Source organism: Ambystoma mexicanum, chromosome 10 (genome assembly GCF_040938575.1).
Source record: "Ambystoma mexicanum isolate Mex_15411 chromosome 10, UKY_AmexF1_1, whole genome shotgun sequence".
Classification (NCBI taxonomy): domain Eukaryota; kingdom Metazoa; phylum Chordata; class Amphibia; order Caudata; family Ambystomatidae; genus Ambystoma; species Ambystoma mexicanum.
In genome coordinates, this window is record NC_090932.1 from 27,919,959 (window position 1) to 27,935,748 (window position 15,790).

The 15,790-nt window shown below is 52.4% G+C and overlaps 1 protein-coding gene and 1 pseudogene across 2 annotated transcripts in view; one reads left to right on the plus strand and one right to left on the minus strand.

Moving 5' to 3' along the window:
- Positions 1 to 15,790, minus strand: part of CCDC50 (coiled-coil domain containing 50) — a 411,626-nt gene that overhangs the window by 327,975 nt on the left and 67,861 nt on the right. The gene's annotated exons all lie outside the window — the stretch shown is intronic.
- On the plus strand, positions 5,218 to 5,342 carry LOC138495005 (5S ribosomal RNA; annotated as a pseudogene).

Consider the following 15,790-nt stretch of genomic DNA (forward strand, 5'->3'; position numbering starts at 1 on the left):
ATAATAAATAAGTGATCAGGCTGCAATGGATGGAGTCGTAACTTGCTGGGGGAGCCACAGATGCAGTGACACTTGCAACTCAACAAACAGGAACACGTTTGAAGGCAAGACGCGATTTGTCGAGGCTAGCGAGAGTGCATGGCCAAATTATAGAACACACACACGGCTTTTCACAGGCAGTTTGGCAAATCTGTTAAACACCCAGAAAACAAATTCCACGCCGTGTTTGTTTCTTTTCGTAAAAATGCTGCACATCAATGGCCTTTAAGAACACCAGGTTAAATTAAATTGCTGCTGTTTGAAAGAGCCAGAGCAGAGTGCCGCCGGTGTGCCCTGTCCATGGAAATCAATGCTTGCGTCAGAGAAAGCAAGTAACAGTTGTGTTTGTGTATTACAGAACGTGGATGTCTAGACGAAATGATGGAGAGTAGAAAAAGAAGGAGGGGCCCAGTGTGGCATGAGGAAGAGGAATAGGCAGGAGACCAAGTTGGAGGGCAGGAGTCAAGAGAAGGAAATGAGGAAAAAAGGGGCAGAGGCGCATATGAGAGGGGGGGCGTGGGAAGTGCAGCATGAAAGGAGGGGAAGCTGCATTAATATAGCTTTAGAAATAAAATGGACCACTGTACAGACAGAAATGAACAGAGGCCAGGAAGCATGGCAAGGAATGAGGGGTGTCAGACAGAAACAGGTAGGGATCAGAAACGTGGTGGGGCAGGAGGGGTTAGAAACAGTTGGGGAGGGTGGGTTAGAAACATGTGTGGATTAGAAACAGGTGGGGTTAGAAAAAGGGGAGGGCTTTAAAAACAAGGTCCGAGGAAGGAGCAGGTGGGAGGGAGAGGATGGTGGGCCGGCAGACAAGAGGGGGCAAACTGTTGGAACTTGGAAGAGAGAGGGAGAAGGAACTAATCAGGGATGTGGCGGACGCAGGGTAATGGGGAAGAGGGCAGGCGCGGATAGAAACGGGCAGATAAGGAACGGAGAGTAACAAGGGTGAGAAGAGGTGGAAGGGGGCAGACAGACATTGTCTGGAGGAGGCAACTCTGGGGAGCAAGGTGTTAGTGGGGCCAAGAGTGGATTGAGATGTGCTGGGGGAGGCGGTGAGAGGGGATGGGATGATGGTAAAGTGTCGAGAGTATGGAGTACTAGCAGGAGGGACTGAGGCAGGAGGGGATGGTATGGCAAATGGGGGAAATCGGGTTGTGAGAGAGTCAGAGAGAGTTGGGGCATGGTGTGTGTGGCAGGTGGGGCGGTGTGGTATATTCGAGGAGAGGCACGGGCCGGGGCAGGCAGTGGCACAGGTGCTGGTGGGGTGTGTTGGGAACCTAGAGTGGAGCGCAACAGGCAAAACAGAGTGTGGCAGAGTGGGGGGAGGTTAGGAGTAGTCAGAGATGGGATGCGATTGATGTGAGAGAGTAGGGAAGGTGAGGGGTGGGTGTAGGAGAGCGTCAGATCCATGGGAGCCCCGGCAGGGTGGGGGAGTTGGGAGTACAGGGAGGATGTCTCGTTGGAGTGAATTGGGAGTTCAGGCTGGGTGGGGTCCTGGACGGTCATGGACATGGTCGGGGAAGTGGAGTAGGCGAGGGTTGGTGTACTATGGGGTGCTGGCAGGGCGGGACATTGGAAGAGAGGTGACAGTGCACATGGGGTGAAGTGATGGGCGAGTGAGGAGGAGCTCAGGAGTCAGGACCTGCCGAAAGGTGGGTGCTGTATTATTGATAGTACATTTCCTATGAGGCCTAGTCGTCATTTAGCAGAAAAAGTGCTAAATGTTTGCCTTAAAGCATAGGCCCTGTGTGGATCAATCAATCTTTCTTACCTCACGGACAAGGTCGAGAGAGTAGTCGACTCTTCTGTATTTAAGTGTAGCCGCCCGCAGCACCGGTCACAACTGCTGCCTGCCTGCCAGTTGGTGTGGCTGCTGCTGGGCTCAGGCTTGCACTCACTTCGGTGGACGGTCCCTGTCTTCTCGGGCCAGGGGGCCTGCCTGCTGGGCTGCTGCTGCGGTGCGTGTGTGTCCTCCGTCGTCAGTGGGCTCTGCCAGTTCACTGGCTGCCTCGTCGTGGGGTCGGGTCACCAATAAATAATGCCCAGGGTGAGGAGGGGAGGCCCACTTTATTCTCAGACTCAGAGAGAGAGAGTCACGTGTCTCTCCACCGACTTAATTGTGGCGACACGGAGTCTGTATCCGCCCCCAGCCCCAGGCACAAGTTGCTTTCAACTTTGCAGGGCAAGTAACACGTGACGTAACGTTGTTGTTAGTTCCTGCAAAGTTGAAAGGAACTTGTTGTGTGAACTTACTTCAGCCCCGCCCTCAGCCCAGCCAGCTCTGCTGCTGCAGAGACAGTAGCACTAGGCCGCCGCCCGGGCCCGGTACAATGTTCATATTCGTAAGTGTATTAACACTTGTGTCGACTTGACTAGGACTTCATCAATCATCACAAGAGCACGCACGGCCACCGGGCCACCAACCACCACCTTCTGCGCCGCCGCAGGCCTGGTGGCGGCAGCCGGCCCTGATGCATCATGCATGCATGCAATTTGCAATTGCAAATCATCAAAGCAAGGTAACAATGTGTTGTTACCTTGCTTTGATGAATAATTATGTTTCCAGCAGCGCACCAGGCAGCTCCTCCAGCTTGCTCCAGGCTCCAGCCCCTGAGAACATGGCTGTAATTCACCCCCACCCCCCAGTCTCAATTTCCTTTCTGACACTGGCCTGGCCCCGAGCCTCAGGCGAGCTGCTCGGGCCGCGCCCAAGCGGCTCCCCACGGCACACACACTTATCTATCTTCAAAATTGATAGTGAGACTGACATCAACAATTTTACAAAAAAATAATAATGATGGCCCAGGTTAGGCCGCGCGCGGCCCGCAGGCCGCAGCAGACACTCTGTGAGTGAGTTGCCGACTCGCGCTGCATATTACTAAACATTTTACCGGCAAAAAAACCGGCCCTGGGGTGGCCTCATGAAAACTGGCCCCCCAGGTCCTCAAAGGTCATCGGCCACTGGCCGATGGGCCGATGCGGCCAGTCCAACCCTGGGGGCAGGGGCGACTCTACCCAACAGTACTTGAGGGGCTCGGCCTTCACAGCGGCGTAGCGCTGCAATGCCACGTCACACATGTGTCCGTCGATGCTCGTGAACAGACGTATGTAGGTCTGCACCATACGGCGTCGGCAGAACATGCAGTCCCGAGGTAACACGGCTGTATTTCGGAGGACAACGCAAGACTTAGTAAATATGTAGAATCCGTTACCGAATCACTATAGCAGTAGACGAACATGGGTTCTTTCTAAGCGCTTCACCGTGTTCTGCAGTGCCCGCCTCGCGTCACTTGGGGGTACCGCATGGGCCCTTGGCAGTATTAGTTAGTCTTGCATGCATTAGCGTAGTAAGCGCAGCCAGCTTTCATAAGCACAGCGCATTGCTCGGAATTACTCGCATGCTAGCAATACTTTTAGATTGTAGATCTCACGGAAATAAAAGACCGCAGCAGGCCTTTGATGCAAGCACTCAACTAATCCGGGTGAGTCGCTTAGGACAGGAAGAATTATTATTTTTTTTGGGAAAAAAAACAACGGGGACTTGCATTTTCCGACAGCTTTACAGGCGGGGTAAGATTACATTAAGCAGCCATGGCGCTCACGGACCCCTGCAGACACGGAGGACAACGAACATTGATCGGCAGTTTCTCTCTTCAGACACTTCACCCCTGCACTATATAACCCGCCAGTGCTGGTCACTGGGCCGGCTCTCGGCGGATCCGAGATCCGGCACCAGATATGGAGCCGGATCTCGGGATCCGCCTAGAGTCAGCCACCCAAGCCCATGAACGCGCTGGAATAGTTAAAAAAATAAATAAAATAAATTAAGTGCCCGCGACGGCAGCATTGCCTTTTAGCGCGGCTTTGGCACTGGCATATGATGCACAATGCTCGTACAAGCACAACTGAATCCTTTTAGTTGTACATGTACAAGCATTGTGCATCACACAACAGTGCCAACGCCGGCGGTAAAAGGCAATGCTGCCATCGCAGGCGCTTTTTTTTTCCCCCCAGCATTGCTGGATGTCCACTACTTGTCCCGCCCCCTCTGGCACCGCCCACCACACCCTTTTGTATTGGTTCTTGGAGCTTAATACATGCACGCCTTTTAATGTTTTCAAAAACACTATTAGAAGAAAATATCCTCTCTTGGTTTTGTGTGTGTGTTCATTTTATGAAAGGCAGATGCCATTTGTCCTGTGCAATTTGGGTGTTTATGTTAAGTCAATTTAATAAAACATGCATATTTCACATAGATATGCACATTTCTGGTGCCGCCACACCCCATTGCGTTTGTTGACGAGTCCCCCCACTTTCATTTTTAGGACTTGACCTCTGCTTATATTGATGTTATCACTCATAACTCCGTTTTTGCCATGACGTGCATGATTGCCGTCTCATTCAGAAGTGCTCTGGTGTGTAATACTCAATATACATCGGTTAGAGCCTCAAGAAACCCCTTACTAGTCGAAACACGCGTCGGCTCAAAACGATTCCCTATGTTTAGCGCACACTAATGAAGATGATGGACGATAACAAGACACATACCAGACGATATGCGCAGGGCTGAATCGACCAATTTCTAGTATTCTGCAAACAAGCATTTGCTATGCCAACAGTTTGGGCTTTTGGGTAGTCACAGGAATGGCACCATTATAGTAGAATGAACTGGCCATTGATGGTTGCAGGTAAAATGGTGCCAGTACCTGGGCATCTATTAGCAGTGCCTGACAAACGTCTAATGCTTACAATCCAAAACTGTTCTCGTAGCCAATGCTCGTTTTTAACAGGGTTTCAGTAAAGGGCACAAATGGTGCTTATACATGGTTTGGCTGAATTAGACCTGGTCAAGACATTTTTATTACACCAGTAGTAGGTTTACAACTCCATTTAAGTCATTAACTCTCAGAAGACTGCTTGGAAAAAACACTGGCAGGTGTTTCAATTAGTTTGATGGTAAGGCTTAACAAAAGGGAGCTCAAAGAGTGCTCGTGAGCAGGTGGTTTGGCGGGACGAGGGAAGGAACTGTGGAGTAATGTCCATAGAGATTAGCATGGCCACGGGAACTCAGTGGGCGAGCAAATAACCAACCAACACCTACAAGCTGTGTGCCCCTGCTAATACGCCATTTCTTCCTACCAGTAATCTAATGTAATAGTTTTGGCAGTGCCACCTAATAGCCACACCACACTGAATGCGCCCGATCTCATCTGATCTCGGAAGCTAAGCAGTGTCGGGCCTAGTTAGTACCTGGATGGGAGACCGAGACCGCCTGGGAATACCAGGTGCTGTAGGCCAAAAAAAAATAAAAAAAAAATAAATAAATAAAAATAGCCCAAATTAAAAAGGCGACTTTCATGTGTAGTAGTAGGCGGGTGTTTGGAGTAGTACAAACTTGTGCATACGAGTACGCAGCCCTTCAGGATACTATGCATGCACAACAAAACCGTCCCCTAGCGAGGAAAGTACATGACAACATTCTATCCCCATAAAATAAATTAAAGCAGAAGGACACTTGACCGTCATTAAAAAAAAAAAAAAACAGGATTTCAGCTTGCAAAAATTCAGTCTAGCCGCTATCAAATGCCACCTCCCCTGCACTTCAACACAAAGGAAATACATTATAAATAAAAAACGAACACATGGAAAGATGTAAATAATTATTGTTACTGTTCAGATCTGGAGTCCCAAGCATCCCCAGAGTCAGGCCAAGATGCATTATTACTACAACAAAATGATTATACACATCCCATTGTTAACGGACACCACGGGCTTACGATGGGATAAACGGGATGTGGCAGAGCTGGCTGCACAGCACGGAAACCCTCTCCACAGACACACACACACAGACACAGACACACACACACACACCCCCCCCCCCCACCCCCAGACATCCCATCACACACACAGTGGCGTAGCACACAATTCATGGGCTCCCCTGCGACCGATGCTGAGGGTGCCCCAGCTGGGCAACAAATCACAGGTCGCATCACAGTGGGCGACCTATACTCCCCGGCCCACATAAATTACAAAAAGTACTTTTAAACATGTGCAATGTCAATGTAGATACCTTTTCAAACCTGTGAAAGTGAATAGATTCACAAAAACAGCACAGAAACACATTTCAATGAAGAGGCTTAAAACAAGAACAAAAAAAATAATTGCCATAGACAGTAAGGGCCGAGGGTATGAAAGGTAATAGACACCCTTATGGTAAAGAAACCCTTATAGAAAAAAAACTTCCCCAAAAAAAAAAACTTTTCAACCAAATGCTCCTTTAACACAAACAAACCGTCCAGTATACAAATGGACATGCAGCTCAATGTGTAACATACGCCAACAATCCTTCAAATCTTTATGGCAATGTGAGGAATTAGACCACCCGCACAGTGGGCGTGCCCTCACCTGGACTTTTTTGAAATTTTATATGAAATTGAATGATGGTAGATCAAAATCTGCAAAATGTGTGGGCCCAATCTACACACATTGCCTACGCTCACTGCACAACATACACATAGACCTGTGTAGTCTGGGTGGACGCAGCCTAGTCACATTTATTTGGAATGCGACACCCAGGAGTACATCAAGGAATCTCAAAAGAGGAGGGCAAAAACTTCTGCCTGTCATGGCCAGCCTAATCAAATAACAAAGGCTCCATGGATCCGCCCTATCCTTTGTTGGCCCTGCTGGTGGCAGTGACACATACTGGAGAGTTAATTTAACCAAGCCCACAAGAGGCCTGGTCGGGGAACTAACAAAAGACAGGAAACCCCACCACGTTTGATATGAATCTGCGTCAACCTGAAGCCAGCTCCTGCCTCTTAGCAGTAATGACAGTGAGCAGTCATGCCTGGTACATGTGTTTAAAGTAGGCAACCCACACAGGGGGACCCCATTCAGAGGGTAGTAGTATGTTATTTGATGGAGACAAAGTCTCGCCACAACTTCAAGGGAAACCTGCTGTCATTTTCATGTTGGACGTCCCCAGTTTGTCCACATCGTTACGTGGAAGTTTGGGCTAGGGCGTTAGCGGGACTGATGGGAAGGGGAAGTGACATGGGTAAGAGGAAAGGGGTTAATCTAATAAAGACGGAGTCGAGACAGGACGTGTGCCATGTGTGCCTCCCTCATTGCAGCAGCACAGCGCAATCATTGAGGCGGCTCGGCTGCTCAGACTGTTAGGGACACTTGAACGCAACACTGGTGATGAGGAAAGTAACAGACTCAGCAGTCCCTCTCGTGCTCTTTTCCCCCGCTCGCAGCAGCAGTGGGAGGCGCTGCCCGCCTCCACTGCTCATACAGACCTTGGTAATGCAGCAGTGACCCGGCCCAGCTGCCACACACTGTTCACGCAGCAGGCTCCAACCCAGGCTTTAGCAGGGACATTCGCAAAACGACTACTGCAGCGCGCCCTGGTGGCCACGCAGTGAATACGAAGACGCAATGAGCAGAGTTATGGGACAAATAGCAGCCCAGGAGCACCCCAGAGGAAGAAGTGGGCGTGGCCCAACCACAAACATTGCCAGCAATTGAAAACACAGTGTAAAGGACAATAACACAAGTGCTGCTAACACTAGCCAGTGTCCTGGACACTAAGGGGCACACAACAAAGGAGAATGTCGGAAGAAGATATCCCCAGCACAGTGCCTGCAAGACTTTCGGAGGCATTTTCAAAGGGCCAGGATGGGACTACCCTGTGGCAGCTACCCCAGGCATTTGACCTCAGAGATTCCGGTAACCTAGGGCCCCGATGGGTCGGATGGATGAAAGACTTCAAAGTGTATGTAGGGGCGATGAGCCCTATGGATGAGGAAAGAAAGAAGAACATCCTTACCCTGGCAGTAGGGGCTGCCGTCAGGGACAACCTTTATCAACTGGTCGATGAAAAGGCGACATACCAGGAGATTCGAGAGGCGCTTTATGCTTACTTCGCCCCACACACCAACGTGGACGACGAGAGATATCTTCCACACAACAATGCAGGAGAAAGGAGAAACCATAGACAAATATGTTATGAGACTGCACATCCGCATGGAGCACTGCGCTTTTCACTGATACACAAACAAGGCCCTACGCCCCCAAGTCACAGTGGGGAGTGAATCCACTGACTTCAAGCAGAAGCTACTCAAGAACAGAAACAGTGGACCCTTGATGAAATGCTAGCAATGGCTCGTACCGACTCAGCAGTCAAACAACAGGTGGTTAGCCTTGGACGGGTGAAGATATCATAGGACGCCAAAGATCAGGAAACATCAGGAAATTGACACCAGCCCAGCACGACAAATCCGTACACTCGGCAAAGTCATGCTATAGGTGCGGCTAGTTCACCCATGAAGGCACATGCCCAGCCATCGGCCAGAAGTGCACAGCATGTGGGGGTGTTGACTATTTTAGGGCGGTCTGCAGAAATGCCCAAACATCGACCGCCCCAACAGACTCCCTGAAGAACAGCAGATGCCACCCTGCTCACCAACCAGAAGACAGGAGAGCAAGCTGCGAACGTAGAAGGTATCTCCCTGCAGAAACTGAAGGTAACGGACACACCTCTAGAAGGTCACTCAGGACCCCGGATAGACTAGCATCTCACAGAACCCGGAGGAGTGTTCGCTATGTGGGTATACAGTGACAATCAGGCAGCAATTCCTCCTCTTCCCATGAAAGCCAAAAGGAGGAAAGGGTACGTATGGGCACTGGGGAACAAAACAGCAAAGAAAACATAGCCCCATCCTAACACTAAAAGTACAAAATACACCCACTGAATTCCTCATTGACACGGGTGCAACCATCAATGTTCCAAGCGAGGAGGTCTACAATCACCTGCCACACGGGCTGAAACTGCAGCCCTCACAAGTCGACATTTTCCCTTACGGCTCTATCACACTGTTGCCGTGCAAGGGCGCTTTTACCACTGTGTGCGCACACAAATTGCACACGGCCGTATACAACTACACGTCCTCTCTACGGAAGCCAATAGCGGATGCATCCTGAGTTTAAGGACGTATATCTACTTGGGACTCGTCCACATCCTATACAATATGATGGAGGATAAGTTAATGTTCAAGATATTTGTACTGTACTGTGCACCGTTAAAATAATTGGTCCCGAGGTGGATCTGCAAACAAGAAGGTGGGGGAAGGGGGTGGTTAGTCAGGTGTAGAGGAAGTAGGAAAGTGAGAGGGTGGTGTCCTGTTGGCAGCTTCAGTTCAGTGTCCACTGTGCGCCAAGCTTCTCCTGCTCTTCTTCTATCATCCTGGATTTTCTGTCTGCAATCCAAGAATGGTATGCAGCCAAAGAACGCCAGTAAGACTGAGATCCTCCTCATCGGCATACCTTCACCCCATGTTCCTGCCACACTCTGGTCGGCCTCCCTTGGCCCCCCCCTCCTGCTCCCACCTGTCAGGCTAAGCACCTTGGGTTATCTACGACTCCACACACTCCTTCTCTCCTCACATTTCAGACGTCTCTAAGAAGTCAAACTATCAACTGCACCTCCTCAGAGGTATTCTTCCTTTCCTCTCCTTCCCCCAGAAGCTCACTGTCTCTACAGCTCTGGTTCTCTCTAGGTTCGACTACTAACAGCCTCTTTTTAAATCTGCCCGCCCCTACTCTCGGTCCTCTGCAACTCATCCAGAACAGGACTACAAGACTTGTTCTTGGCCTCAAGTCCAGGGATCGGATCTCTCCAGCACCAAAATCTCTCCATTGGCTTCCAGTGGCTAAGGCCTTCTGGGACCAAAATATCTCCAGCTTTCTCTTCAGAAGTACCTTCCTACTCAAGCTATTGGCTCCTCCACCTCCAAGTCATGTAGGGTCAGTTGCTTTTTCGAAGCAATGAGATGGGTGGGGGGGGGGGGTTACAGCCTCCCTGCCTAAACTTGAGCAGAACCATCCCCCGGTTCCGGAAGCAGCTCAAAACTTTCCTCTTTGCTTCTGCCTTCTCTCTTCCCATCCCCTGGTGATCTCTTGTCCGATACTGCACTGGTTACCTGGCTACCCTCTGAACCATGGGCCCAGGTCCCTGCCCCCCCCCCCCCAGTTACACCCCTGCATTGCCTCCTGCCATCCCTGCACTGGGGGATGTATCTGCAACCATACAGTTCCCATACCTGCACTTCTAACACTTGTCCGCACTTAATGCCTGCACTGCCACCTGCTGGCCGCACTTTTTGTTTTTTCGATGTCTTGTTCCGATGTCTAGCACTTGCTTCTTCTCCCCGTCCCCTGGCACTTTTCCTCTTCCCTCTCCTCTGCCCTTGCGCAATCTCAAAATCACTTGACCTAGTAAGAAAATTGTCCTGTCCTTCCTGTGTTCCCCTCCCTTGCCTCGTCGCAGTTTGAATCATGCTTGTATAGGCGCGCTATAAATAGTCATATCATAACCATCATCATCAGGAGTGGAAATCAGCCCGGGAACCAGGTACGTCATGTGCTTGGCGGAGTGGAGGTTGAACTAGCCGATAAGGTGATTGGGGGCTTCAGAAGCCAAGAAAGAACAAGACTCAGTACAAAAGCAGAAAGAAAAAAAAAATTGCAGAAGCATCCCTAAGGGACAAGATCATTGCAGAAGTGAGCGGAGGGGAGCAAGTGAGGAGGCTGGGAACCAGAGTGTCAAGGCCCCCAGCAAAGGGATAGAGGAGCCTCCCTCTGCCAGATGTTAGCTAACCATAACAGCTCGAGCAGCACGGGGGACTGAGCTTGGTGGACACCAGTCTCTTCCCAGATCTGGACGGTAGCAACAAGTGAGCACTAGAGCAAGATCCTACAGAGAAAGTGGCAGAGAAGTGGTGCCGGGAAATGCAAACACCCCAGACTAGTCGCGAATAAAGCCTCCCAAGGATGGATTGCTGGAATGGAGCCCGGACTGCCAAGCTCTTGGAACCACGAGAACGTTTCTTCTGGTTTGTTTTTGGCCCCAAGGCGAAGCCATTCTGCTGATTCGTTGCCCATCTTTCCGTTAATGAGGCAAAGGAGAAGCACAAATCATCCAACAACCTCCTTAATTGAGAAAACAATCACAGTCTGTCAACTGAAAGCCACCTGAGAGACCAGGGAAAGCTGCCACATCCTTCCATGGCAGCGAGAGAAAAAGGAGATTGGACAGGAAGCGGCTTAACAGCGCTTATGTAATGGCAACCTAAGGAACAAGTTACTTACCTGTAACTGTTCTCCAGCATGGGTCTGGCATGGATTCACATGCTCATGAATATTCCCCGTCGTCAGGCTGGGAATCCTCGGTAAAGAAAAAAAATCAGTATCAGTTTCGTTTCTGATCTGTCTTTCTTAGTAGTAACCAATCACTGATCTCTGGGTCATATTGCCCCCAGCCAATGACTGCCCTCTCACCAAGCCCCCCCTCTGGCAGCCATCCTCAGATTTGGTAGCACGCCAAGTGGCAGTATGACCAAGTGAAGAGCCACAGAGGGGTAGGTGGAAGGGTTTGCATGTGAATCCATGCCAGACCCATGCTGGAGAACAACAGTTACAGGTAAGTAACTTGTTCCTTCTCCAGCATGGGGTCATGCTCATGAATAAAGAATACATAGCAGTACACACATGCACAACCACGGGAGGTGGCAAAGTCTCAACATTAAGCATTACATCCAAACTCAACATTAAGCACTTCTTACCTCACCAGGCTCACCTTAGACGAACAGGTTGCGCAGCACTGCTTGGCCGACCCTGGACTCCTCCCTGGAGTCCCGATCGACGCAGTAGAATCTTGTGAAGGTGTGTGTCGACCTCCACGTAGCAGCCCTGCAGATGTCCAGCAGGGGCACACCAGACAGGAACGCCGTGGTAGCAGCGATCGCTCTGGTCGAATGGGCTCTCGGACAGCCGGGCAACGGTCGGTTTGCCAACCGGTGACATTGCATGATGCTGGAGAGCAATCTGGAAATGGAAGTCTTCGAGAGAGCCTTCCCTTGATTCACAGGTCCAAAGTTCACAAACAGCTGCGATGTCTTCCGAAAACTCTTCGTGCGGTCCACGTAGAACTTCAGAGCTCTAGCTGCATCCAGCAAGTGCAAAGTCCTCTCGGCCGGCGTCGAAGGCAACGGGAAGAAAACTGGTAAAACCAAGGGCTCGTTGAGGTGGAAGTCCGACGGCACCTTGGGCATAAAGGAGGGGTGCGTCATCAGCACCACCTTCGTGTCATGGAAAGTCAAGTATGGAGGCTTGCAAGATAGGGCCTGGATCTCTCCCACTCGTCGTGCGGAGGTGATGGCCACGAGGAACGCAGTCTTCCATGACAGCAACTTCAAAGGCGCCGAATGCATAGGCATTTCCCCTCCTCCCCCATGACCCTCCCCCCCATGAGCCTGGTCAGCACCACATTAAGCTCCCACGCCGGGGCAGGAGCCTTCACCGGCGGGAACGATCGGAATAGTCCCTTCATAAATTCCTTCACCAGGCGATGAGACCACAAGGACGCCCGTCCCGCAGTCCTGGTATATCGGGAGATAGCAGCCAGATGTATTTTGATGGAGGCGTGAGCCAGTCCAGCTTTGGCCAGAGACAGTAGGTACGGCAGTACTTGAGGGGCCGTAATCCACAGAGGGTTCATCTTCTGTGCACGGCACCAGACAGAGAACCTCTTCCATTTATGACCGTAACACTTGAGAGTTGAGGACGCCCTGGCTTTTGCAAGAACCTCTCAGCAATCAGCCGGTAAATCGTACCCTCCAAACTCTAGTGCCGCAGGAGCCAGGCCTGCAAGTTCAGCGACTGTGGGTCATGATGGAGAATGGCGCCTCCTTCTCTGGAGAGAAGATCCGCGTCCGCCGGTAGCCTGACTGGCGGGGACGTTGATAAGTCCAGAAGGGCTGGGAACCAGATCTGCCTCCGTCACGCCGGTGCGACGAGGATCATCCTGCAGCTGGACCTCTTGAGCTGGTTGATGAGGCAGAGCAGCAACGGAGGGAATGCGTAGAGAAACAGGCCGTCCCAGGGGAATGAGAAAGCATTGCCCATGCTCCTCGGGTGTGGGAACCTGCTGGCGAACCTCTGGCACTTGAGTTTGCCGCCGTCGCGAACAGGTCGATCTGGGGTTTGCCCCAACGTTGGAAGAGCCGATCCACTTGATCCTGTCGCAGTTCCCACTTGTGGCACGAGCGCAGCTCCCTGCTGAGCGAGTCGGCGATTGTGTTTTTTATTCCTGCCAAGTGGAAGGGAACCAGAAACATCCCCTGGGTGATGGCCCAGGGCCACAGATCCTGGGCCTCCTTGGATAGGGCTGGGGATCTGGTGGCCCCCTGCTTCCGTAGTTAGAACATCGTGGTGGGGTTGTCGGTGAAGATCCTCACCACTTTGTCCTTGAGGGACGGGAGGAACGACTTGAGCGCCCAGAACACTGCTCGGAGCTCCAGAACGTTGATGTGGAGAGACCTCTCCTCCGGGAGCCAAAGGCCTCTTGCATGGAGATCTCCGGTGTGGGCCCCCCAACCCTCCAGAGAGGCGTCTGTCGTTACCGTCTCCTGAAATGCTGGGGTTTGAAAGTCTGTGCCTGTAGTGAGGTGAGCCCGGGTGCCCCACCATAGGATCGCCTGACAGAACTCCTCGTCGAGAGGGATCCTGTCCTCGAAGCAGCCCGTCGCCTGAAACCAGCGGGCGTCGAGGAACTCCTGCAGTGGACACATCAGAAGTCTGCAAAGGGGTACAAGGTAGATGCATGAGGACATCATCCCGAGAAGGGACTTGAAGGACCTCACCCTGGCCACGTCCGTGGCCAACAGGCGCCGCACCTTGCCCAGGATGGTCTTGGTCCTCTCTTCTGAAGGGGAGGCCAATTGCCCCACTGTATCAAGCTTTGCTCCCAGAAAAAGTGCTACTTGTGATGGAACCAGGTGGGATTTGGGGTAGTTGATGGCGAGCCCCAGCTCCATGAGTAGCCGGACGGTCCTCGCCGTATGTTCGACGGCGAGTTCCCTTGTCCTTAGTCGTCCAAGTAGGGGTAGACGTGGATCCCCTGCAGGAGCAGCCGCGCCGCCACTGGTGCCAGGCACTTGGTGAAAACCCTGGGTGCCGACTTTAATCCAAACGGTAGGGCTCTGAATTGGTAATGACGTCCCTGAACCACGAACCTGAGGAACTTCCTGTGCCTTTTTAGAATCGGGATGTGGAAGTAAGCATCCTCCAGGGTCCAACGACGATAGGAAGTCGCCTTCCTCCAGCTGACCATCCTGAATTTCTGAGCCTTGATGTACTTGTTTAACCGACGCAGGTCCATGATGGGGCGCCAACCGCCTCTCTTCTTTCTGACGAGGAAGTACCTCGAGTACAGTACGGAGCCCCAGAGCCTCCTGGGGACGAGCTCGATGGCACCTTTCTTGAGCATCAGCTTTATCTCCAACAGCAGTTGAGGGACGCGATTCTCCTTCCTGGCCACGGGAGGAATGCGAGGGCACTTCTTTTGGAATTCCAGCAAGTGCCCGTTGGCCAGGGTGTCCAACACCCAACGATCGGTGGAGATGGACTCCCACATGCTGACTAACTTAGTCAGCCGGCCTCCCACCGGGGTGCTTTGGTGGGGGCCCTGGCAACCCGGCCGGGTCAGTCTTGCTTGGAGGCGGCCTTGCCGCCTTGGCCTCCTTGGCGATGGTGGCGGGAACCCCCTTGCTTGCCGCGACCTCTGTAGGTCTCCTGGGAAAAGGAGCGGGCCGCCTGGCGGTAAGTGGAGGAGCCACCGCTGGATCCTTTGGAGGCACCCTGTCTGCCTCCGGAGCTCCGAAAGGGCTGCCGCTGTTGAAGCACCCCCAGGGCCCAGGCTGTCTCCGAGTCAGCCTTGATGGCCTGTAGGGACTCATCCACCGCCTTACCAAAAAGGTTGTTGCCGTCGAACGGCATGTCCAAAACTCTGGTCTGGACGTCCAGGCGAAAGTCTGTCCCTTGAGCCGTCGTCGGAGGCAAACTCTGTTGCCCAGTTGGCGAAATCCAGTATCGGCAATGTCCGATGCCACCGTTATGGCGTGATCCGACGCCACCTCGCCTTCCTGCAGAATTCCCTGTCGTAGCGGACCACGATCGCTAAGGCATTGGCCGCCTTAATAGTCATCGCCGCCGCCGAGATGACTCGTCGTCCCATAGAGTCCAACTTCTTGCCCTCGATGTCCGGCGGGGAAGTGGAAGTTGAAGCCGCCGCACCCGCTGCCTTCTTAGCTGCTGCCGAGACGACAGAGTCTGGCGTGGGCTGGGCCCCGAGGCACAAGGGGGCGGCATCGGGGACTCTGTACTTCTTCTCGTACCTCTCCCTCTTGGCTGGCGTCGTGGAAGGGTTCTTGAGGACAGCAAGCCCCTTGTCCCAGATGTCTTTGAGTAAAGGCACCGCGAGGACGGTCTTCCTCTTGGCCTCTCGTCGTTGGTACAGGAACCCCTCCTTTTTCTGTTCTTCAGGGCAGAGCTGGAAGAGCTCGGATGCCCTGGTTATCATGGCGTGGAAAGAGCCAATTTCGTCGGCTGGAGACGCCCGCGGGGGGGGGGGGTGACGACGGGATGTCCGCTGTGTCATCGCTGCCGTCATCGTCCGTCCCCGTCGCTGTTTCCGTCGCCGTATCCTCTCTAGGGTCCGGCGAGGGGGATGATGGGTCCACCGGTCTCGCAGACACGAAGCGGGGTGGACTCTCCTCCGCTTGTTCGGAGGGCTTCCCGACGGGCCTGGTTCTGGATCCTCCGTCGGGGTCCCTGGTAATCTCGTCCCACTCGGTGCATAAGGATTGGATTGCCAACAAAATGGCCGCCGAGCTATCCTGGG